The following is a 25,912-nucleotide window of genomic DNA, read 5'->3' as shown; positions in this document are numbered from 1 at the left end:
CTCTAGATAAAGCCTTCACTCTGGTGGAATGGGCCCAGACACCTTTGGGTGGCTCCTCCTTGGCAAAGACATACACTGATGAAAAAGACAATGCAGCGGGGAACTGCCTGCTTCTAAATCGTCTGACCTTTCTTTGAACCCTGGTAGCCAAGAAAGCTATTTAATAGGCAATGCTCTTCAGTCCTTTTAGTGCAGAAACCGAGATCTGCAAGGATCCACACAGTCCTCTTCCTTGGTAGGATGTGGAGGCAGATAGAACACGCATTGGTAATGCAATAGGTCTTGCATTTGTTTGAGTTAGAGCTATTGGCATTGTAAATGTCAAAGACTTTTACCAATGTTTTATGGAGTGTTTGTATGTGATCTGTAGTGGAAATATGTGGCTAGGATTGGAATTTTTAGTTGTGGAATTGTGGAGTGTGGAGTGGATTTGTGGAGTGGAATTACATGTCATAGTATGCAGTGGAATTATGTGGATAGTAATTATATGGTAATGAGTGTACTGGAATTTTGTGGCATGGGAGTGTAAGTAGGGGGAATAGTATTTTGTGTTGTGGCGTATGATGGGATATTTACTTTTATAACCCTCCCTCCCCTTGGGTGATTAGCACTCTATACAATTGCTGATTGATTGAATTAAATATGTGTTCTTCCAAACTCAAATCCAATGATGAACAGTAAAATCTAGACCTCGACAGAAAATATGCCCTTCAATGTGATTAGACATGTTGCACTAGTGGAAAAATGTGATAGGTAGCAAGTCTCAGGCTGACTACAAATGCACAGTTTAATCCCTTACTGAAGAACAGAGTTTAAGGCTGCATGGAAAGCAATCAAAACAAGGTACGGCAGCAGTTATACCCTGTTTTGCTTTCACCAATAAAAGTTACTCATAACCAAAGTTTTAACCAATGTCTTGACTGATAAAGGTAATGAACAACGATTGAATAGCAACATACATTTCCAACGCGTGATAGCGTTCCCAATCATACAGCTAGCTGTATGTCTGGTGAGGCCTGTGGAATATACCTGGCAGCAAATAACACAAACAAAATCAGTTAACGTGTCAGTTTCTACCTTGCATGATCGAGGCATTGGAAACATGAACTAAAAGATAGATTTTTAAGATTATCTTTAATGATAGTTGCATGTTTCCAGCTTTGGGGAGATTCCAGTGCAGAGAAATTCTGTAGCCATTGCTGGGCACAGGGCAAACAGGAGGGAGGGGCGGGTGCACGCACCAAGAGCAAAAGGGGTGGGGGGATATTAAGAACCAAATGTGAGAGAATGAAGAAAGACAACAACAAAACAAGCACTTCTCCATTTTCAGCAGAGTTGCGATGACAATGTGAGTAACAGTATTTGTCAACCAGTTTTTAACCCCTACGGTGCTCTGTCATGGCACCCACCCATGGGTGAAGCGCTGGTGCTCCCCCCCATGGGCAGCCCAACAACTTGCCACGAAGGGGGATGGCAGTGGAAGAGTTTCCTTAGGCAAGGGTCACTTCCAGGGGGGCTGATATTTTGTGTATGTTTTTTCTGCCCCCCCACCCCCCTGGGGGGCAGATCGGCCGTTTTTTGGGTGGGCAGAAAACCCCACTAGACACCAATGACTTTTTTTTATGGAAGCGACCCCTTGGGCAAGGGTCGCTTCCGAGGGGCTGATATTTTGTGGTAGTATGTAGTATGCATAATACTGTGGAGAAGTGTGGCTCACGGTGTAGAGCAGGCAGACCCGGAAGCTGAGGTCAGACCCGGGACCAGGGTTCAATTCCCGACGCGGCAGGGTCTTGAGCTCAAATGTCCACGGACTTGATAATTCTCGCTTATTGCCTGCTCTAATCATGGGTTCTCACTCTGCAACTCTGGGCATTAAGCTTGCTTAATCTCCACAACGGCCCCCTGCGGCGGGATGCCTGGCTTTCACCTTGGGGATGCCCTGTAGGGGCTATCTCACAGGGAAAAGCCAGGACGGGTTCCCAAGGCAAGCGCCGGGAAACCTTCGGGTAGCTGTGCGCTCAATAAATGCAATAATAATAATAATAATAATAATAAGTTATAGGGTTTATCTACAGTTTAAAGTCCATATATAATTGGACCCTCCAAAGTGCCCTCCTCTGCCATAAATAAAAATGATATGTTTAGAAATATTAATAAAAACATTTTAGGATCCTGCACATTAGGGTGCTGGGCAGGCCAAACCATCCCCAAAAAACGTGTTTCGCCTAAGAAACACATTTTTTGGGGATGATATGGTATGGTATGGTATGATAATTTGTAAGATTCGATGTAACAAAATACTTCTTTGCAGGCTTTCATACAGAGTCACATCATATGAATGTATTAACATATACATTTCAAAATAAATACATCAGGCCTTCTGCCTTTGTTGTAACGGTATACAACGTTTACCACGCATTTTTTACCACGCACTACACTTAAAAACGCAGGCATTACCACGCATACCATTACAACGCATTGCGCTGGAGGGCGCTCTAGGGTAGGGAATAAGTTTAATTTTATATCCAACACCTTCCCTAGTATCCACGGGGACTGGAGTTGGAATATAAAATTATACTTACCACTATCCAGCACCTCAAAGTGCTATGCGTTGTAACGGTATGCGTTGTAAATACCGCGTTGTAATGGTATGCGTGGTAATGGTATGCGTGGTAACGTCATACATCCGTTGTAACATTTCATAACCAGATCAGGTGTGTAGCCATGGTCCTTGGCTTGCCGCCATAACCAACTCGGCACTGCTGTATTGAGTCTAAGCTTTGTCACAAGCCAAAAACTACAATGCAAGTACTCTTTTCAGTGGAAGCAAAAAACTTCAGTCAAATCCTGTACTGTGGAGAACCAACATATGGGTGGAGCCTAACCCCTTCTCTCAGTAGTACTCTGAAATCTTTTTATGATCACAGAAGGTCTGACTTCAGCAGTGCTGTCAAGCCTTACCTAAAAAGGCAATGCCTGCCTTTGTGACATAGAAATAAATTTAGCAGTTGCAATACAGGGTCTTGCAAAGAGCTGGATTTGGGGCAAACAATTTTTACAATTTTTCTTGTAGATCTAAAATATTTATTTACAGTTATACTTATATACTGCTTTTTATGAATGCATCAGCATTATTAAGGTATTTTAGTTTGTAAAGATTTAACATCAACAAAATATTTAACCAAAAACTTATTTTTTCAAAGGGGGAAGAATCTCCGTGTGAAAATATTGTGGTGAAGACTTCGCTAAGGGACAAGTTCACAGGTAAGCTTGAAACACCTCCCTCTCATATGTTTCAATGTGCTCGCAGTAAAAGTTTTCAAAAGAACCATTTTATGTTACAGTTAAAATATATGTCGTTGTAAACATATATATATTCTCTTTTGCACTCGGGAGATGGCTGTTTCCATCATCATTTGTTCATTATTTGTATTTTGTTTTAGCTAAACACCCCTCCAAAAGGTAGCATTGGTATATTTTTAATAATCAGTGGCAGTGACTACAATTGTCAATTATTGTTGACGTTGTACACTGCTTCAATACTTGTTACTAAGTTTCTCAGACTTAACTTGCGTTAGGAATGTCCACAGTGTCCAATGCAGCTGCTCTGGTCTTGAGGGTAATTCATGTGGTTCCCGGTGGAGGTGGCCTGCTGTATTGTGCAATTGTGGACTACTCCACGGCTTTTTGATATAGTTAATCAGATCTATGGATTAATATGCTCGAATGGGGTACGCTTTATTGATTGGGCCTTAGCATTAGAGAGTTATAAGGAGCAAGCAATGCCAAGCTCTGTTTCACTTCAAAGAAGCCAGTGACGTTTGAGACCGCTCATGTTCACCACTGTGTGCTCTCACATCTGACCCATAGTGAGCTGATTAGAGAGGAGGGGCTGTGGTTGGAATACATGTCCTTCACTGCTAAAGAGGGGGATCTCACTCCCTCCCTCTTTTGTGCAGACATTGCTATTTTCAACAGGACTATGATCGTCCTTCAACCAGAACTGCAAAAAATATTTAACAGTTATTTTAGGAAGACCAGCAACTTGTGTTTCATATCTTGATCAATAAAACGATATTTTATTTAGGTAAGAGCAAGGTATACATATTTGTGCATCAGGATAGACCAAGGACTGAGCTGGGGATCAAAGATGGAAGCAAAAAAGTATGTGGTGATTGCTATCACCATAAGGTGGTTATTATTGGTCATCAGGAAGACTCGTTGGCGAGGGTGCTCCCTATTTTGATAAAGGGGGTAGCTATCTTGTTAATCTGGTGTCATCAGGATTTTGAACCATTAGAACCCAGTGCAGGAAGGCTTGTGCTTAGATTAAGGATCTCTGGGCCATATGTATCAATAAAGAGTTTTGCGATTCTCAAATTGCGATATTTAGCGAATCGCAATTAGAGAATCTTAAAATGCAACATATGTAGGATTTGTTAAAAATTGTGCGAATCCTACATTTTCCTTATTTGTGAATCGCAAATTGAGATTCGTAATTAAAGAATACCTTCCCATTCATTCTTATGGGCTAGGAGGCCCATAGGAGTGAATGGGAAGACATTCTCAATTTGTGATTACCAATTAGAGAATCGCAATTGAGAAGGCAATTTCAAGATTGCAAGGGAGCCAAATGGACACCTGTTGCACCCCTGAAATATGCATATGTGCACATTTTGCGCACATACATGCCCCAAGGGCATGTATGTGTGACATACGTCACTTTTAAAAAATCACATACGCGGCCTTCCTGCTTATTCTCTGGTTTACTTTTCCAAATTCGAGGCGTAGTTGGGCTGGGGAGGTGTATTTAGGAAGCTTGAAGATTATTCTTAAAGCTTTAGCAACCGTTTTATTGAGGGTTTCTTCGTCCGACCCTCGCAAGGCCTCGCTGCCGTATGTGAGCGTGGGCAGCAGCTTTGCGCGAAGCACTTCAAGCAGCGGGAGCAGGTTTGGTCCTGCTATTTTGCTTTTAAGATTTTTCAGGGTGATTGCTAAGATGGTTCCTCGTCTCTGAATCACCTCTTTTTGTTGGTCATATGTCCCATTCTTATCAAAGATAATTCCTAGATATTTATAGTCGTGGACGACTTCAAGTTCTCTCTCACCCAGCTGCCATTTCAGTCGCTTTTTTGGGTTGCGCTGGTTTAGCACCATTATTTTTGACTTTTCTAAGTTGATTTCTAACCCGTTTTTTGAGGCGTGGTTGTTCGTAGTATGGAGCAGGTGTTGTAAGCCGACTGGGGTTTGGCTGATTAAAATCAGGTCGTCGGCGTACAGTAAATTTGAGAGAGGGAGGCCTCCCAGGTTTGGTGCATGATGGTTGCAATTATCTAGGTCAGTTGAAAGATCAGCCACGAAGAGGTTAAATAGAGTAGGGGCCAAAACGCACCCCTGCTTTAAGCCTCTGGAGGTTGGGATCCGCCTGGATACGATTGTACCACTCCCCAGTTTTATTTGGACCCATGTATCTGAATGTAGTAGGATGAGTTGATTCAGAAGGGCGGGAGGAATTTCCCATCGTACTAGCTTTGACCATAGCTTTCCTCGATCTATGCTGTCAAAGGCAGCTTTGTAATCGATGAAACAGACAAATAATGGTTTTCTTGCTGCTTTTGTCGAATCGGCTAAAAGGGAAAAAGCCAGGATGTTTGTGGTGGTCCCCAGGTTTTCCTGGAAGCCTGTTTGGTTAATTGGAATTAAGGCCTTTTCCCTTGCCCATTCCCGGAGGTCGGCTAGAATAAGTCCCGCGTAGTACTTGGCCTCGATGTCAATGAGGGCGATGAGCCTGTAGTTTTTTGGTTCACTTTTACAGCCTTTTTTATAGATAGGCGAGAGGATTGAGCCTTTCCAGGATTCTGGGATTGTTCCTGTTGTAGTAATGTTGCCAAAGAGCTTTAGTAATGAGCCAGACCAATACTTTTGATCTTGTTTGTATAACAATGGGGGCAAGCCGTTTGGCCCGGGGGCACCCTCTTTGCGGCTGTGCTGTATTCTGTCCTCGATCGTTTTTAGGGAGGAACTAGGTGGTAGATTGTTCCTATAAAAGGTGGGCCGAGATAGATCAGCATAGAACTCAGCTGATTTTTGCAAGTTGCTTTGGGGGCCTACATTAAATTAGTGCTTTTTTAAAGAAAATCGCAAATTACTACCAACTTGAAGTTGGTGGTTATTTACAATTCCATAAGGCCAAATAGCAAATTTCTGGTGCTTCCAGAATTGCATTTAAGGAATTGCAATTTGCAATTCCTTACTTGAATTTGCAAAATAGAAAATCTCAAATTTTGCAATTCTCTATTTTGCGATGGCCTTTTGGGATGATACATCCCAAAAGGCTTTTTCCAATTCGCAAATGGGCCGATCCTGAGAGTCTGCCGTTTGCAAACAGGAAAAAGGCTTGATACATATGGTCCTCTGTGTCATTTGAGGTCATTATATTTGAACTTCCTCTGAAGACTGCTTGAGGCACTACACTGGGAAACTTTTATAAAGACATATAAACAATAAACATAATTTCCAATAGCCCAAAGTGTGGAGTGATGGGGGATTTTAGTCACATTTTTCAGTTCTTGGCCCTTAAAGATAATTTCTGCATTCAAGTAATGCCTCTCAGCCCACCCCCCCCCCCCCCGCCAACCCCAGAGTGTGAGTTGAAGGTTCTGCTTCAGACCAGTATTGACTAGTGGTTTACTTATGTTCATTTAGCTTCACGCCTGCCAAAAGGTACCGTAGCACCTCATGACTGTTTTCCAGAATAGTGCAATATAACCCGACATACAAGTGGTCCCTTCCCCAAGGTAAGATTATGTGATGATGGTCTAATGTTTAGGACAGGGCTGTAGCCGTTTCTATGAAGAAGAGGAGCATAATATTGTATTCTAAAGGAAAATAGGTGCTACTGTCTGTATGGCTCATGCCTCGAGACAGCACAACATATTTTACTGATGGTCTTCACTTTGTAATATTCCGATATAAGCCACTTGCACCTTCATTATGATTATGATGTCTGGTTCTCAAAGAACCATGGCATATAGGCTCTCATTATAAGTGGTGGAATTTTACCCAAAGAGATAACGTTGGGTGGAATTCTTCTATCTGAAGTTCAAAATGTTTCTGGCCCTGGAATTATTGAGTCCACAAACCCAGGACCCCATAATATCAGGCGCAGAGACATCAGAGTGTGTTACATGTTGCAGGAGCAAGGGCTGAGGGCAGGGACATAGATCGGTTCTCACCAACATCCTGCAGCAGCATTGGGGAAGCAGCAGTGGCGGCTGCTCCTGATGCGACTAGGTAGGGCAGCAATAGGGGGGGAGAGATATAAATAAATTAAACCAAAATATATATATAAAAAAAATTACAACTTACCTGATGCTGGGTCCATTCCGTCTTCTTTCTCTTCCAGTCCTAGACTGGCGCACACTTTGCAAGCTCCCAGATCCCAATCTCAGTGCTGCTGTCATACTGGGAATCCCTGTGTGCCATGCCTGCAATCCACTGCCTGAGGCCTAGGTAAGTCACCCCTCTAGCAGGGTGCACTAGCTCTAAGGTGAGGTTACAACAGTATGAGCCTTGTACCCCTACAGTGTCTAAGTCCATTCTTAAGCTTTGTAAGTGTAGTAAAGAAATAGATAGTATATGATCTGGAAGTTAGTCATTATGATCTCCATAAGGGCTTTACTAAAAACAGGGAAGTGTGGGATTTAATGTAAAACGACTCAGAGGGCATCTTAGAGATGCCCCCTGAAACTCAACCAGCCCTGGTGGGGTTTCTGAATGGCTGCCCACTATTTGCCTCCACCAGACAGGTTTCTGGACCTCTGGGGAGAGAGCCTCCGATATCTGGGTCCAGAAACAAAGCCCATCCTGGGCAGAGTTGTCATGCTTCCTCCCCCAGGATGGTCTGGGTCCACGAAAGGGGAAGCTTCAAAGGCCTGCTGACTTTAAACACTGCCCCTGCCCTTTCCTACCCTCAGCAACTGGCTCCCATTGGTTCTGACCCCCACTTTGGTCTGGAGATTCGTTGGGAAATCCAAGTTAGGAAGAGAGGTGTGCCCACCTTTGCCAACCCCACCCCTCAGGTTGGGGAGGCGAGGTGAAGCACACATCTCAGTCCTCTCCATCTGGAGGATGAGGAGACCCACCCAATTAGGAAAAGGCTCATGCCCCCTCCCACTGGAGGGTGGCATAATCAGGGGTGTACCCACTCCAAGGAAGGGACCCATTGGTCTCGACCTACACAGCCCTTTAACACCTCTAAATTTAGTGTTTAGGGGCAACATTGAACCTTGCATCCTCAGGTTCTGAGAAGAAGGAAGGACTGAAGAGCTGTTCTGACCCAGGAAGAAGAAGAGGACACCAACTGCCTTGGACCCAACCCTACAGGCCTGTCCCGTCTAAGACCTGACTACAGCAAGAACCCTGGCAAGTCCAGCAGCCAGCAACCCCCAGATCCTGCAGAACCTGCCCTGTGACTTTACCACAGACTCCGGGTCTAGTGAGCACCAGATTTTCTCAACCAAAGACTCACCTCCAGAATCCTGAATCCGTCGACTCCACCATTCTGCACCCGATTACCCCTTCCAGTGTTCGAGTGGCCCAACACCCCAAGGAGGTCTCCCCAGCGATCCTGACCTGGAATCTGGTGATTCCCAACCTCCCCTAGAACCAGATGCCCAATGGCATCCCCCAAGATCCCAACTTACTTCTCCAGCTGGTGGTCGCCTTCAGGACGTCTCCCAGCCCGAGCCTGCAGCATCCTTCCAAAACCGAAGGTCTCCATTGGAAAGCACAGGCTCCCTGATGTCTGTTTTGTACCCTGCGCCCGGCCGCCCGAGAGTCGCTGGTGGTGCAGCTTCTGTGCTTTTCAATGCCCTTGCAGTGCTGGCCTGAACTCCAGGAGCATGGCTCCTACAACCAAGTGGCATGCTCGTTGCAGACCCTAACCGAAGGCTCCCTTGGCCCCATTGGCTAACATTGGGCCCTGCACTCTGCACCTGGCCGCCCTAATATCGCTGGTGGTGCAACATTAGTGTCCCCCTAGACCTTGGGGAACCTTGGTTCTAACCCCCAAAGCTCACTCTTGTGAATCGAGTACTTGCCTCCAAAACCGATAACCATTTTTCTCCTATAGGAACCCATGTTAAAATTGTTCTAAGTGTGGACTTGCTAAAGTATTGAGAAAAGTGAATTCAATTGCAAAGTATAAAAAGTCTTACTTACCTTGTATGTAGAACTCTTAGGGTGTGGTATCTAGGCATACCACCCCAAGTACTCAAAGTAATCCAAATTAAGTCAAAAGTATTTACTTTGATACAAATTGCACGTAAAATGGATACAAACCTGTACGAATTGTAATTTGAAGCCCAACTGCATTTCCTTGAACAGTCTTGCATTTGAAAGTATGCTTTACTCACATGGGCCAAGTCCTGCTTGGTTCTAAAATAAAACATAAGTATTTCTTTCTTCTACCTACCTAATTGGTCTGGATTTTGTCTCTGAGTGTGTGTATCAGTCCTTGATCGACTGAATACAAAAAATGCTTAACACACCCTCTGGATAAACCAACTACTCCCCCACACTTCCACAAAGAGAGCTGTTAGTACTTACCTAATTTAGCCTCTGCTATACCTCTGGGGACTCCCTAGACTCTGTGCACACTATACGCTTCTTTGGTGTAGTATTTACAGAGCCAGCTTCCTACAAGCTGGGTGGAGAAATACTAAGTGCGCATGACGGTTTGGCTGGCCTACAATGGCTGGCCAAACTGTCATGAGCTCTTAGTAGTGCCCACATCTCCTCCTCTTGAAGCTCAGGAGGATGGCCCTGCCCTGTGACTCGGCTACCCAGCATGGGCAACAGTGAAAAAGAAAATGATGATGAAACTATTTTATTATTATTTTCTTTTTCACTGTTGCCTCTGCTGGGTAGCAGCAGTGGGGCGACGCTCCTCCGCTATAGCGGAGGAGCCACCCCTGGGAAGCATGCTATTCCCCCAGCTGCACACAGTCTCAAGCTTGGCCTGCTGTTTCTGTGACTCCTGTCCCTTGGTATACCCGTTCCAAATTATGATTTTCTTATGATGTAGTATTTTAAATACTCTCTAATGTGAACTACAGGTAGGATTGTTCTATTATAGTCAAATATCTGATTTCTGTTCTTTGGTTACATGGGGGTGCTGTTTAAGACCTTTTATTAGATATGTCCAATTGATTACTCATGAGACTGCTATTTTGAAATATATGCTGGATGAAGTATCAGGTTTATAACTTGCTATGAATTGTGCTTCGAATTTTGTGTTTACATAGTTTGGATACACCAGGGAGAGACTTCCTCAAAATACAAATAAAAGGTGCTCTTCACCCTGCCATTCGGTTTAATTGCCTGAGGCCTGCATGTCAGACTATTATAATTTTTGACTTGACATTAGGATCAGTGTTATGATTTTCAACCTGGTCATTTCCTACATCTTGAGGGTGTATGAGGGGCAACTGTGAGCCTGTAATTGTGAGTGTGGTGAAAGTAGGATGTATTGGCAGATTTGTATCCTTTGGAGGGATAGGAATTAGGGGTAATTTATTGGAAACTGTTTTCAATTCAATAGAATAATGTTGAAGATTAGAGGCTATTTTCTAATTGAAATAAACGCAACATTGAAAGGAAGGAACATGCTTCCTGCTGAGCTCAAGGGCCAAGCATCCCTTGCGCTCTTCCGCAAAGCCTTAAAGACCTGGCTCTACACAGAAGCCTATCTGTAGTCGGCACTAGTTTTTACATCTCAAACAGCTGTACCATCCTGGATGCTCCTTGATGCCCTTGGGATAAGTTGCGCTATATAAATTCTCACTCACTCACTCACTCACTCACTCACTCACTCACTCACTCACTCACTCAAGGTGAGTGTAAAATTATAGTTACTAAAAAAACAACAAAAACAGCGTTTAATGTTTATAGAAATGTATTATATAGATTATAGAGCTCTGTGAATCGCACCAAGATTTCTGAGAGTACTGCAATCGAGGAATTTTTAGTTTATGAGGAGGCAGTGGAGTACTCATGACACAGATGAACCCCTGAGGGCATACTGGAAAAATAAAAAACTGTGGTATCATTGCTTTCTCTTCCGGATGTGTAAAGCGAAGATAGTATTGATTTTCGTAGTCATCAATTGGTTCTGGCCACGTGGTCATTTGTTTTCAGACAACAGCCTTGTGTGAGCACAAACACCACTCTTTTGACCCCCCCCTCAACTTGCAAGAAAAACGGATTTCTTTTATTCCAAGAGTATGGCTGCCCTGGTCTAGTGCTTCCTCCAGCAGTGCTTGGAGAGCGAGCTGCTCGCCATCACTTTCTGTTAGACTCACCACGCTCGGCTTCACACCATCAGGTGCCCTCTCCCATCAGCTGATTCATTGCTGCCTCCAGCTAAGCATGCTCGAGTTAAACAAGCGTAGCACGGATAACTATTATACTACCTCAGCAGAAGCTCCCAGTGGGGGTAGGCGGTCGGTAAATCATCGATGACTCTGTTCAAATTCCGATGCACAGCTCTATACTATGTCCCAAAGCACTCTTAATCGAGAGAGAGCCAACGGCAGCTGATACAGGCAGCAAGACCCATTGGCGTCCTCATTGGTTAAGAACTCATTGGTCAAAACAAAGATGCTATGGATCCACAAAAGGGCTTTCTCTCTCCATTTGTCTGTAAAAATAAAGAGCATGAAGCATAGTGTTGCTCAGATGACTTCTGGAAATTTTTTCCACCCCAATTCTCATTGACCTTTATCCCTTTTTGGATGAATCTGCCAGAAGCATCCTCATGGTGAGTGCCTACATGATTATGGGGACCTGCAATAGCGAGCATGTCAGGTTAGATTTGAATTCCTTCTAGTAAGCAGCGAGAAGGGTTCCTTATCTTTCTGTAGTATCCAAATGGAAACTATTAGGCATCATTAGTGCAGAATACTTTAACCCTAAACAACAGCCCCAAATCATCCCTTATGTAGATTTGTCAACATCGTGATGGGAATGCACAAGCAAAACAACACAAACTGAAATATAGTTCAGTCTCACTGCATTCCACCTCCCATGGGTTTTTCCTACACATTCGTCTCACCTGCAAAGAGCTCATTTGTCTTTTAATTTCTCAGGGACTGAATTAGTAACAACTGTTCGTAAACTAGCATGTGCTGAAACCAACAGGTTTGCGACTAGCTCAGCATTTTGCAACACGACTGATATGCTTTTCAGTCGCATTGCAAAATGCCTTTTCACAACAGTCAAAACACTACTTGGAACCTGCTGAGACTGCAGAAATTGTGGTCTACATATTGTATTGTATGGTAATGCAGCATTTATGTAGCACCTACTACTCCTATGTGGGGCACTTAAGAGGTTGTCTTTTTCAGTATCATGCTTCACCAGGTAGGGTGTATGGTTGGAAGGATGTTGTCTTTGCTTCCATCCAATGCAGGAAGTTCTTCCATGTCGTTGGTGATGACGGCTGAGGTGAGGTTATTGTGTTATGGGGCACAGCACTTAGCATTGTGTTGGATGATGAAGTGTAAGAGACAGATGCATAGTTTTAAGGTTGTCAATATGTTTGTACCTTTGAACAACTCTGCAGAACCCAGTAAGCCATTTCATATGATATAGTCTGCTTAACTGGTTCTGGCACTGGGTTGTCCACTCTGAGACTCTGTTTATAGTTATGGTCCTGAACTGGCATGGTTGGAGGAAGAGAGAAGTGAGGAGGGATCAGTTGGGTTGGGCATTTTTATTACTATCCTATATCTGAGTGTCTTTGTGAGATGTAAAGTTGTAAAGAAGCGTCAGCTTGTATAGATATTTGGGACCTGCAGTGGTGGTCTAAATTAAAGTCTTCCAAATTGCTCAGCAATGTCTGACAGATCTCTTCAGTTATTTCATGCCTGTTTATTTGGAGAAAGTTTTTTGGGGGGACTGTACAGTGCTGGTGATGAACAACCCTCATCTCATAGCAGTACGGTCTTATTTGATTTTAAGAGGTGTAAATTGCAATTTGTTGCTGCATATTATGGTGGGCGTAACGGCTACATATGGAAGTAGAAAAATATGTAATGCCACGGCAACCCATAGGTCAATACTTTTTTAACTTACCTGCATCTCAAAAGCACTTTGGTTGTTGAGTTGTTTCCAATTCGTGGGTTGTAAACTGAAGTTGCACTTGAGGGTGCAACTGTTTTCTGGGCTCTATGGCTGGGATGCGGACGGTACAGTTATCTAGGAAATTGACATCTTTTCAATGGCCTTTGGAAGTGTATAAGCTCCCGGGTCTTCCTAATGCTGGCTGGTAGGGAATTCCAAAGCTTGCCAGCTTGTACTGAGAATGCAGTGCCTCATACTGATTGCTTATGGTAACGTGATATGATGATGATAAGTAGTGCAAGCCTGCAGCGCAGTGTTTTGTTTGATTTGAATTGCTCGGATTTAACTTGTAGGTATAGCAGCCCTTTTCCTTGGAAGGCTCTTTGGAGAATGCAGAGTGTCTTGAACAGAGCCCTTCTAGGAAGCCAGTGGAACAATTGCAGGATTGGAGTCATGTGTTCTCTTGGGTGAAGACAGAGAAGAATCCTTGGAGGAGCATATTGGATGCATTCTACTTTTTCTATAAGGAATGCAGGTGTACCAAGGTATAGGCTGTCCGCATAGTCAAGCTTGGAGACCATGAGCGTAAGGATGCCTTGCCGTTTATGTTGGTGTGCAAGGTACGGGAAGATGCGACGTAGTGTTTTCATTGGGTAGACTGCACTCTGTTATCATGCAGTATCAAGGATAGGTCTGACTCCATGGTTACTCATCTCTTGATGTTGATGAAGGGTCTTCAAGCTCTTAGGCCCTTAGGCCAATTGATGGTCAGGCTTGTAGGTTTGCCATTGTCTGCAGGTCATAATCTCTGACTTGGGGGTATTGGGCTTTAAATGGTAATTCATCATCGATGTGTTTATTGGGCGAAGGCAGTCATCAAGTTGTGGATTGTAGAGAACTTCGGGCTATCCATTTGAAAAAGGATTTGTGTGTCCTCTACATTGTTGTAGCAGGTAAGGTTGTATGATTAATCAGTATGGTAAGAGGATTAGGTAGATATTAAATATTAGAGGGGATATGATGAACCCCTGAAGAATTTGTCACAAGGAAGGGTGTGTGCACTTACACTTGACTGCGTTAGTCTTATCAAATTCTTCTCTTTCAATAAAATTGTTCCACTCTTAGTTTTCTTTTAGGAATGATATTTATTTCATAATTCCATTTTATTCTTGAATCATTTATATTTCAGGGTTATTTCAACATAAGTTCCACATATTCCCTATGCATTTCGGGTCATATGGGACCCTTTCTCAGGGGTCTATAATCGGAAAGAAAAGGAAACTTAGGCTAGCTCTATGTAAATAATAGTATATGCAATATATAGGTACATTAATACATATATACATTTTAGTGAGGACTTATATTTCAATTATATCACTTTTTACTATCGTAAATAAGGTTGTTCATACTCCATTACTACTGTTGTCCCTATTTTGTCATGTGGTAACTTGCTGTTGATCGTGACTGGTGAGTAAAACTGCGGGTTTAAAACAGCTGCAGGTTTGAAAAAACAGTGTTTTAGTTTCTAAACATTGCGAGTTGTTCTGTTGCCGGTATGCCTTAAAACGCTATGTTAACTGAGTGCTGCCGGTTTATAGTAAGTGAGTAAGCCCTCGTTTTTACAGCGTACAATTTCTATTTCTTAATGGTAAACGTCTATCTCATCGGCATTTTGCTCACATATTAAAATTACCGGTACAGAGATTTCTTGCTTACGTGAACTTGAAGTCAGCTTCAAAGTTTCGTGTCAGAAAAAAATATTTATAGAAAACTAAATCAAGATCCGACAGACATGTTTGCAACAACATTGAAAAGCATATTAGATCATGCCCTAGAGATTAAATGGATAACAGAAAAAAACCTATCAATTCTTGAACATCAAATACTCACGGAGACCTCAATTCTATATGCTACCAAAGATGCATAAAAATGCAAGTAAACCTCCTTTCAGACCAATAGTCTCAGCATGCGGATCACTTTCCGAACCTCTAGGTCAATACTTGGATTGGTTTCTACAACCAATAGTACAAAACTAGATAACCCACATAAAAGACACAACATCATTTTGGAATATGCTACAAAATATAGACATCTCGACATATAAAGAAATATGGCTATGTTCAATAGATGTATCAGCATTATACACCTCCATCCCACACAACGAAGGGATGGAAGCAATGGAATGGTGTTTACTTGAGAATGAAATCAAAGGATCAGAAAAGATATTCTTACTGGAACTGTTACATTTTGCTTTATTTCATAGCTATCTGCAGTGGAAAGATGAATTCTTTGAGCAATGTAGCGGTACATCCACGGGATTTGCGGGAGCTGCATCCTACGCAAACACCTTTATGGCCAAATTTGAATCTGATCATATCATCAACAATCCTGATTGGCAACAAGGAATTATATTATTTAAAAGGTACATAGATGATATCTTTATAATGTGGAAAGGATAAAAAATGATACTGGAAGTTAACATCAAAACATTGAACACACGGCATGATCCCGTAAAGTTTACCCACCAAATTGATAACCATGAACTAGCTTTTCTGGATCTATAGATTAGTATAGAAAACAAGAAAATAGGAACCAATGTATATTCAAAAAGCACAGATCAACAATTGTTTACATTATGAAAGCTTTCATCACCACTCCCTCAAAAAACATCTACCGTTGACACAGTTTATTCAACAGAAAAGAATAAAATCTTGCCCTGAAGATGTTCCCACCACTATCAACAACCAAATCCAAAAATATTTGACGCGTGGATATCCAAGATCACTTTTAGAAGAATCTAAAACAAAAGTCATGAACATGAACAGAGAACCCCTACTCAGAAGTAAAAGTAAATCTGATCTAAAATCCACAGTATGCATTCTGAAACATTCGGTACAAACACAACAAATAACCAGAATCATGAGAAAACATTGGTCACTGATTACCCAAGAATCAGACTTAAAACCTTTATTTACGGAACAAATAACCTTCGCCTACAGTAGATCAAAAAATATAAAGGAATTACTTAAAAAACAAAAAGGGAAGAATGAGAATGGGAGACATAAAGGCAAGAAAAAAATGTGAAAACTGTATTCACTGTAACAATGTGATAATAAGCTAAACATTCACTCATCCAATGACAGGGAAAAAGATCCCTTTGTTACACTCCAGCCCGTGTGACACTAAGAACGTTATCTATGGCATAAAATGTCCATGCGGAAAACTCTATGTAGGACAAACGGATAGAAAAATAAAGATAAGGATCACCGAGCACAAAAGTAATATCCGTGAAAAAAATCAGAAATCTATAGTAGCTACTCATTGGATGGAAGCTGGACACAACATCACGCAACTTAGATTTACGATATTAGAAGTCATTAAACCACAAAATGACATGGATCAACATAAAAAAAGATTAAGAGCGGAATACTACTGGATTCGTAAAATGGGAAGTCTCCACCCACAAGGACTAAATGACAGAACAGAATTAACATGTTTTCTATAATACTGCAATAAGAATGTTTTTATATTTCTGCATTCATTTAATGTCTATATTCCTATATTTCTATATTTTTGCATCTACTCCATACTGTATTTTGCCATGAGACTTCGAAAAAGGAACAACATATAAGGGTAACTTTCATATAAACCTGCTACTACATATATTTGATCAGCTTTTATACTTAAAGCACCCACAGAACAGATCCACACAACCAGCCCAATCCAATATGGCCTACACCTGATACCATACAGCTCTCTGTTTAATCAATTTGATTTATTTCCAATTTCCCTGCTTTTCACATTATATTCGCTTCACATACTAAATTTACACACAGGTAAATAATATCCAGACCAGCTTTATGGCACGACATTTATTTATTTATTATGTTGAATTTCTTATATCTCTTGAATATTTCCGGATAGCTATCAATACATAACAGACTACAGCCTGTTACGAAGATAACGTCTAGATTTTTTGTAAAATTCCTTATATTCCATCAAACTTTTCGTATCCTTCAAAGTCCCGATCACGTGATTACCATCACCAATAGAATCAGAGAGTTTAAATAAAATATTGCACAGAACCTTTCCCCACCCATGATTGGCTCCAGAGCAGCGAACTGACACGAAACTTTGAAGCTCACTTCAAGTTCACGTAAGCAAGAAATCTCTGTACCGGCAACTTTAATATGCGAGCAAAATGCCTATGAGATAGACGTTTACCATTAAGAAATAGAAATTGTACGCTGTAAAAACGAGGGCTTACTCACTTACTATAAACCGGCAGCACTCAGTTAACATAGCGTTTTAAGGCATACAGGCAACGGAACAACTCGCATTGTTTAGAAACTAAAACACTGTTTTTTCAAACCTGAAGCTGTTTTAATCCCGCAGTTTTACTCACCAGTCACGAACAACTGCAAGTTCCCACATGACAAAATAGGGACAACAGTAGTAATGGAGTATAAACAACCTTATTTACGATAGTAAAAAGTGATATAATTGAAATATAATTTTGAAGTCCTCACTAAAATGTATATATGTATTAATGTACCTATATATTGCATATACTATTATTTACATAGAGCTAGCCTAAGTTTCCTTTTCTTTCCGATTATAGACCCCTGAGGAAGGGTCCCACATGACCCGAAATGCATAGGGAATATGTGGAACTTATGAAGTTATGTTGAAATAACTATGAAATATAAATGATTCAAGCAGAAAATGGAATTATGAAATAAATATCATTCCTAAAAGAAAACTAAGAGTGGAACAATTTTATTGAAAGAGAAGAATTTGATAAGACTAACGCAGTCAAAGTGTAAGTGCACACAGCAACTAAGGGTGGAATCCTCCACCCTCCCTTGTGACAAATATAAAAAGAGTGTTTCCAGACAAAGCACTGGGAAGGAGATGCACACAGATTAAATAAAGACAACTGATAATCTAATCGCAAACAGAGTGCACCGACGGATTTAAGGAAAAGTTCAGAACCCCTGAAGAATGCCACAAGGTTCTGTGTGAAGAGGTGATATGATAGGCAGTGGCTGCTCATAATCCTAGCAGGGAAGGGGGCGAACAGGACACAAAGCACACATACACAATGCCGCACCCATGCCTTCAGACACATGTGCACACACACACATCCATTCTCAATACTCATTCCCAAATATTCATAGATATACACATGCGCACACAAATTCATGCACCAAATATATTTTAAAAAATCACACTTACCTGCTGCAGCTCTGCCTAGGAAGTCCCAGAAGGATTGGGACTGCTGCCGTCTCTCATTGGCTAACCATAGGGCAGCCAATGAGGTGAGGCAGCAGTCTCTACATCGTTAAAGAGTGGGATGGGGGTCAATGAGAGTTGTGACACCTCTGTGATGGGATGTCACTGATTGATTAATCAACAAAAAGAAGGGGGGGACCCAGGAGCTATTCAAGGTCCAGTGTCGGTGCTCCTCAAATCGATATCAAACCAACAAAGGACACTGTTCCTAAGATGCTGGGTGCAAATAGTCACCAGGGGCGTCAGGGCGCAAAAAGTCACCCATATATCCAAAAAAACAAAGAAAAAGAAGAAGGAAAGATAACCTAGGTGCAAAGGACCCACCCAAAACCAAAACGGTGAAAGAACATATTTTGTCCTCTTGGTCTGACAGTAAACCATAATGTTCAGCAAAGTTAGAGAGTTGAGTAAACACTGCTTTTTCAAACACCTTTCCTAATAATGTCCCATTTGATATGGGCCTTTAATATGCTGGGTTGTATGGGTCAAGGTTTTTCTTTTTGGAGAGATCTGATGTAGGAGGTTGTGAGCTCAGGGGAAAATGAACTCAGTTCCAGGGACTTGATGAGTTGGCATCTGGCTACCTCACCTGTACAGTTTGAGCAAAGGGTACCCTTAAAACTTTTTGGTGGTGCTGTGTCCGATGGTGATCCTAATGGTCTGGCTGCAATCATAATATTGAGGAAATCTTTTTGTGACAGGGTATTGAAAGTATTTATAGATAAATGGCTATTGGTGTTTCTTTCTTTGCTGGTTGGATCATGTTTTGTTGTGGTGTTATCCGCTTTCTCCTTCAGGCAATTTTCAATCATTTTTTTCTTCTAATAGCACACTTTATTAGTTTTACAAAATGTTTTATCACAACATCGAAAGAAATAAGGACAGTTCATCAATGACACTTACTCCCCCAAGCCTCCTCACCATCCCCTCAGCCAACCCTCCACCAGAGTCTCTTCTCGCTACCATGTATGCAGTAAGCTATCCGGCTGGGGCCGGTGGCAGTCATCCCTCATATGTGAGGATTTCAGTCTCCAGAGAACCAGATTGAGTTTCCTCTGAGGAAATTGCTATGGACTAGTAGTCTGCCCAAGTTTTACAGACCTCTTTGTACTTGAGGGGCAGCCTCTGATCTCGTATACTGGCAGCTCTCTACTAATGCACCAGTCTAGTTCTTTTCACCACTCCTCCACAGAGGGAGGGTCATAATCCTTCCATTATGTTATGTTATGTTATGTTATGTAAAAGACTTATAGAGCGCACATACACCCAAAGGTTTCTTGGCGCTAATCGGTAAATAAAGAGCAGAAACGATAAATGGATAGAGGGGCAGCGGGGAGGAAAAAGTAATGAAAACAAAAGGGAACCCTAGTTATAACTCTTACGGAACAGGTGAGTCTTCAGGAGGGACCTGAATTGAATATAGGCGGGCTATGTCCCTTTTGGCGAACCTGTAGCAAAGTCAGCGTGTATCTATCCTTGTTAAAGTCTATTGTAATGTGCACCAAAACCAACTTTGGGTCTCAAGGGACTCTCCTTCCCAGCACTTGTCCCGTGCACAACAGCACCCACTCCCAGTGACTCTAGTTTGGCACAACTCCATACCTATGTAATAAGTCACTGTCCAGAATTACACCCCTAAAGCAGGACCGAGAGGTAATCACTCCCATTTTCCAGAGTCTATATCTCTTCAGGTATGTTCTATGAATATATTTCAGCTGGATGAGGTGGAAATGCGTTGTGTTTTCTGAGTGTCACTGGGATGCCCTGGCATCAGTCAATGCCTTGTCTGTGAGAGGGCCCAGATCCCACTCCCAGGTGGAGCAGAGTACAGCAAAAGTGTATTGTATTAGTGTATGGTATACATGTACCATCTTATGTTCCCCCAATTCTCTCATGAGCATTTTCTCTTCCAGGGGGTTATATTCTGGTGGCTCCTCTAGTTCTGAAGTGTATGTTGTTAATGTATGTCAGAGTTGTAACCAATGGTAAAATTGGCCCCTAGTGTGGATATGCCAATTCAGGCCCATTTCTTTACTCCCTCCAGTGCTACCAACTGAGGCAATGCAGAACCCAGCCAGAGGGGTATAGGCTCCGGGAGCCTCCCATCCCATGTCCCGAAGAGTGGACCTCCATGTCTGGATCCCTACTTTTGCAACTGGGGGCGGCAATCCTGTCCCCCCCTGTTTGAACTGGCATGTTATGGTTGGCTGAGGGGATCCCCTAGCTAGGCAGAACCTACCACTGCCATCGGGGTGAGTGATTACATACACTGTATAACCTGTGCTCGCCCTTGAGTAGCTTGCTACTGAGCAGTCAGACTTATCACAGGGGCAATGTGTAAAGCATTGGCACAGCACTCACTCACGATAAATACAGTGAGCTTTACAAAAGACACTTCACACGTGGAGGATGCAAATAACATTTGTATTCAACACATATAATAATCAACACAACATGAACATCAGAAATATTAATAGCAGTACTAGACTAATTTGTGTTGAGATGACATCAATAATATGCACATTTTGGGCAAAACCTGTTCTAACCGTCCCCCCAGCATCCTTATGCGGTGTGACACATTGTCAATCCCAGGCCCACCCTAGCAATTCTTATAATTCAATACCACCCAGTTACAGGGTGCACTCCAGGTCAGAACAATATCAGAAATATGTACATACAAAGAATTATAACACTTTTTAGCTGTACCGAGGGTTGAGGCCACGTGGGTAAAACCAATGTGCAACGTATTGTTCTTCAGGCAAGAAATCAATGTGCAAATCAACACCGCTGGCCAGTGTCATGAATCACAGGTGGTCCGCAGTCTGTCACTCCTACACACACACGCTCACTCACTCTGCACCGATACGCTGGTGCACTGGGTACCAGGCAGGTCTGTATGGAAACACTCACACATATAAGCACATAGTACCATAATGCGGTGCAACTGATAACCAGCAGGTCAATTGATAGTACACTGCTGACCCCGTGGCCCTAGCCTTCCTCCACTCTCCAGCTCACCCCGACTATCCTACGGCCACAGATGGAAGATAACTAGCCCTTCCCACTGGAAACTAGGCCACCCGTGGCAAAAGTCACATTTAGTTAGGGTCTCAGGGAAGCGGGTGGGGGTAGATAGCAGAACTAATTAGGAGGCAGTTGTCATAGGGAGGTTTGGCAGTCACTCAGAAAGCTCACCCACAGGATGTGGATCAGAAGCTGGCTGAGGGCAATAGTCGGTCACTCAAAAGGGTTCCACAAGGGCGTTACAACACCAGCCCAGTTCTGCGAAGGGGGAGGGTGGTCATGCAGTTTCTTGACCTGTTTCTGAGCGCTCTTGGAAGTGTTTCTCTAGCCCAGTCAATCCCTCTTACTACCCAAGTCTGCGCTGCGCAATACTAACTGGCGACACAATATTGTTGGGGGTGGGTGAGGAGAGGGCAGTTGTTCCGTTGCGCTGAGTGCCAAAAAGGGAGCAATCAATGAATAGAGACTGAAGGAGGGGGTCGCCTTGGAAGAAGGAGGCACCGTGTTAGGTACACGTTGATCAGAGTTGCACCCAGGCAATCAGGGCACAAAGTCTGGTGCGAGTTGATACGGTTGCACCAGACTGTTCCAGTCACATACAACAAAGAGTTACAAATTCCGTACCTCCCTGAAAATGAGGCACAATATCTGTAGCGTGTTCATATGGGTCGCACCATGCATTTCTGGTCATACAGACAGGTATATGTTAAGCAATGCCTCACGAGGTAGAATGAGGCTTTACTATGGGTATGCCCCCACTTCCTAGGGTCGCAACCTGTGAATCAGATACCGCATGCAATGAGTATGCAGTTGACACGTCGCACGAAAGATATGCGCCAAGATCGACAAAGTGGACCATGCTGGATCCTGCAACCAGTAAATTCAATCACCACCTACAAGACGCTTATGCGTGCCGAGGTCCCCATGATGCAGGTGTCACACGCCTTAGATACGTGCAAGACTTCTGGAGCTCTGCACAAGGCAATCCAGTCTCCAGGCACAATTTTTAGTTCCACGCTCATGCCCCGCTACCAGTTGAGATCCAGGAGACAATGTGGGCACTTAAGAGGGCACCGCTCTCCAGGTGTCACAAATAACAGTGTGGGTCCCTCGGGGGAGATCTTTGATGTCCCTGAGACCTCCCAAAAAACACGGGGCAAGCAAACAAGCCATTGGAGAGCACGCTTTAGGATGCCACACAGCAGCAGGTAGTCAGCCCAGGCCAGCCACTATGCAGGAAGGACGCACGGTCCCTTTCAATGTCAGTAATCCTCCTTGTGCACAAGATTCATCTGGCAGTATGCACCATGCAGTTTCAGGTTCTCAAGACCAATGTCACCACCAGTGTTTCTCTGCCCTGCTGAAGTATGGCACCAGTAGTTATACTGTAGTGTGCCTTTGAAGTGGGGGTGTGTAATGGCTGGATTTTCTGAGTAGGTGGGATCAGCCCCCAGGGGCCCCTCCAACCCAGCCAGAACGTAATCACATCCCTCCTCAGGACCAACTATCCAGGCACCTGGTACCTACCTGAGGATGGGGAACTCGCAATATACAAGCTCATATTATTAAAAACACCACTAAATCTATAGGGATACTAAGAATACTCACTGATTACTAGGGATATCCATACCCTACACCACACTTATATTCACATCAGTTGGTCTCGCGGCCACTCAGACCCAGACCGGTCTACCCTAGGGCAGATATTGCGCACAATCCGGTGCGACTACACATGGGCCTGCAGAACCCAATGCTCCCTTTTCCAAAGTGTTTGCAATCCTGCAAAACTACACACTAGTTCGACCTCCTAGTGCTCTCACTTATTCAAGCCACAATCCAGTGGGTATCCACACTGGTCTCCCACCCAGTGTTCTCACTAACGCCGCATATCAACGACGACCACATTCCTATGAACACCTTTATATATATATATATATTGGGAAGTCTCTTCACTAAGGGTCTGCTACTACAATATTAGGAGTTAGCCAATTAATATTGTATGTCTCCTATTCCTGGCATCACAGGTCCACTCACTCCCTATTTATGTGATCACCACTTACCTGATTGGGATTACTCATCCATTCATGTACCTAGTAACTACCTAGGAGATACATTTACCTTCAGTGAACAAGAATAGGAGATACACGCCAGTTTGTTATAAACTGGGGGGTTATTTTATTACAACAATATAAACATTTACACAGATCTGACAAAGACTATAGGTAGAACACTCCGCTGAAAGAGAAAAGATTAAACATAACAGGAACACTCCGCTGAAAGGGAAAAGATTAGCAATGCAAAAGCCTAGGGAATAAAGATAAGATTAAGATGTAAGTGTGATTGGTTCAGACTACCTCACCTATTAGAAGGAAGATTTCTCTCTGCCTCTGGTGGGATTAGGGCTCTCTCTCTGCCTCTGGTGGGATTAGGGCTCTCTCTGTCTCTCCCTCCTTCACCACATCACCACGCCTCTGGTCCAATTGCTCCAGCTGACAGCCTTCTTTGATGCTCTCTGCACTGCTTTCTCTCTCCTCATCTCCAGCAATCGTCTGCCTTCTTTCTCCATTTAAGAACTGCACTCTATTCTGCAGCTCCAGCAGACATCCTCTCTCTCTCTGCAAGCTGTTCTGAGCTCCAAGCTGAACTGAGCTCCCAGCTGTTCTGTGCTCCAAGCTGTTCTGAGCACCACGCTGAACTGCACACCACGCTGGACTGACCTCCAAACTGAACTGAACTGCACACAAGCTGGAATGAACACTCCTCCTCTCCTGTAGCTCGCTAATATGGATTCCTCTCCCCTCATGGAAATTTCCAGCAGAGGGCTGTCTCTTACCGAATTCCTGTGCCAGCTCCCAGGCTTCCACGCAACCGCAGTGGCCATCTGCTTGTTACGTCTGGGCCCAAGAGAAAAACACATTCTTCGGATAAGAAGCGGTCCTAACTGGATCTTCCTCTAGCACACAACAGCCTTAACTATAAACTTTGCCTTTGCCCTGAAAAGCCTCTCAGCTTCATCAAGATGGAGTCCCTCTAGCTCTAGGCCTGTAGGCCTGAAAGGGGTGAAATGCTCCTTAGCTCTGTCAGAATACCTACATAAACCATACCAATGTGTCTAATATGTCAAAGCCAATAGGCAATAGACAGGTTAAAGTCAAGAATAAAGGCATATTAAGCAGCTATCCTCTTCTAGGTCTGGAAAAAGGGCTTAAAAGGGCCAACACAGGCTAAGAATACCTATACTAGATGCGAGCAAGATTAATGATCTATATCACTGCTAAATAAAGCCAAAAACGCTGTCATTACATTCCACCCTTAGATCCTTATCTTGCGAGCATCAGTAAACAACAACAACCATCTAAACAAACATCAACATAATCTATCCAACATAGACTAAGAATACCTATCCTAGATGTGAGCAAGATTAAGATCTATATCACTGCTAAATAGAGCCCAAAACTCTGCCATCCACCCTTAGATCCTTATCTTGCGAACATCTTATAAACAATAACATCCAGATAAACAAACATCAACACAATCTATCAACAAATCAAAACCTAAAAAACTCCCTAAAAACAAGGACAACTTAAGGAAATTCCACCTGAAACTCAATTGTAGGGAATACAAACCTAACAACCAACTGAAAACAAATCAAAGCACCCTTGACTTGAATGCTGAAACATATCTGAGATTGGATCTAATAACAACAGAAACTAACCAAAGCATCCTCAAACTAAATGTGCCTCAACTTCTAATAATAACTAGTGAAATCTAGTGATGTAGGGACTTATGTGTTGAATGAAAACAGCAAGGGGCCTAAATGGGGCCTTCTTCGGACAACTTAAGCCTAAATGAGGCCTACCTACTATTGTCAACTTGAGAACTAAATGTGTTTCAACTCCTAATGAGAAAACAACAAAGGGCCTAAATGAGCCCTACCTACTATAGGCAACTTAAGCTAATGATGACTCATGAAACTATTGGTGTAGGGGCTTGTTTGTGGGATGAAAATAACAATGGGCCTAAATGAGGCCTACCTACTAACATTTGTCAATTTAAAGTGAAATCTGAGAAGTAAACATGACAAACTGTGTCAAGGTTTGGGCAAACATCAATACATAATCATAACAATCCAAAATTTAAGGTAACCACCCTTTGATCAATCAAGGTGAAAATGTAAGAACAGTAAAGAAACAACCCCATTTCTACAAGATAGCTGGTGTAACATCAAGCTTAGAAGAACAAAACAACCATTTTAAATCACACTGTGGAACACATGTGTGCACCACCATTAAAAAAAAAAAGTCCTTCATTGGCAAAAACTGTTTTGAAGAAAACAGAAAAACTATAATAGGTGACATGTTTTTTGCTTTAAAAGTGGGGCCTGCTTGTCCAAGGGATTATGCAACGAAATACATGTATAATTCTGTCCCAAATAAAACATGTTTGTGGTTTTTTGTTTTTTTTTTAA

General features: G+C 42.8%; 1 protein-coding gene across 1 annotated transcript in view; it reads left to right on the top strand.

Moving 5' to 3' along the window:
- The window catches only part of CRACD (capping protein inhibiting regulator of actin dynamics), a 926,069-nt gene that overhangs the window by 224,213 nt on the left and 675,944 nt on the right, over positions 1–25,912 (top strand). Inside the window, exon 2 of the mRNA XM_086962617.1 lies at positions 3,204–3,264. The gene's annotated coding sequence lies outside the window, so the exon portion shown is untranslated. The remainder of the gene's footprint in view (positions 1–3,203; positions 3,265–25,912) is intronic.

This window comes from Lissotriton vulgaris, chromosome 3_1 (genome assembly GCF_964263255.1).
Source record: "Lissotriton vulgaris chromosome 3_1, aLisVul1.2, whole genome shotgun sequence".
In the NCBI taxonomy this organism is placed as follows: Eukaryota; Metazoa; Chordata; class Amphibia; order Caudata; family Salamandridae; genus Lissotriton; species Lissotriton vulgaris.
The sequence above is the reverse complement of the archived record's forward strand: the minus strand, read 5'-3'. Positions and strand labels throughout refer to the sequence as shown.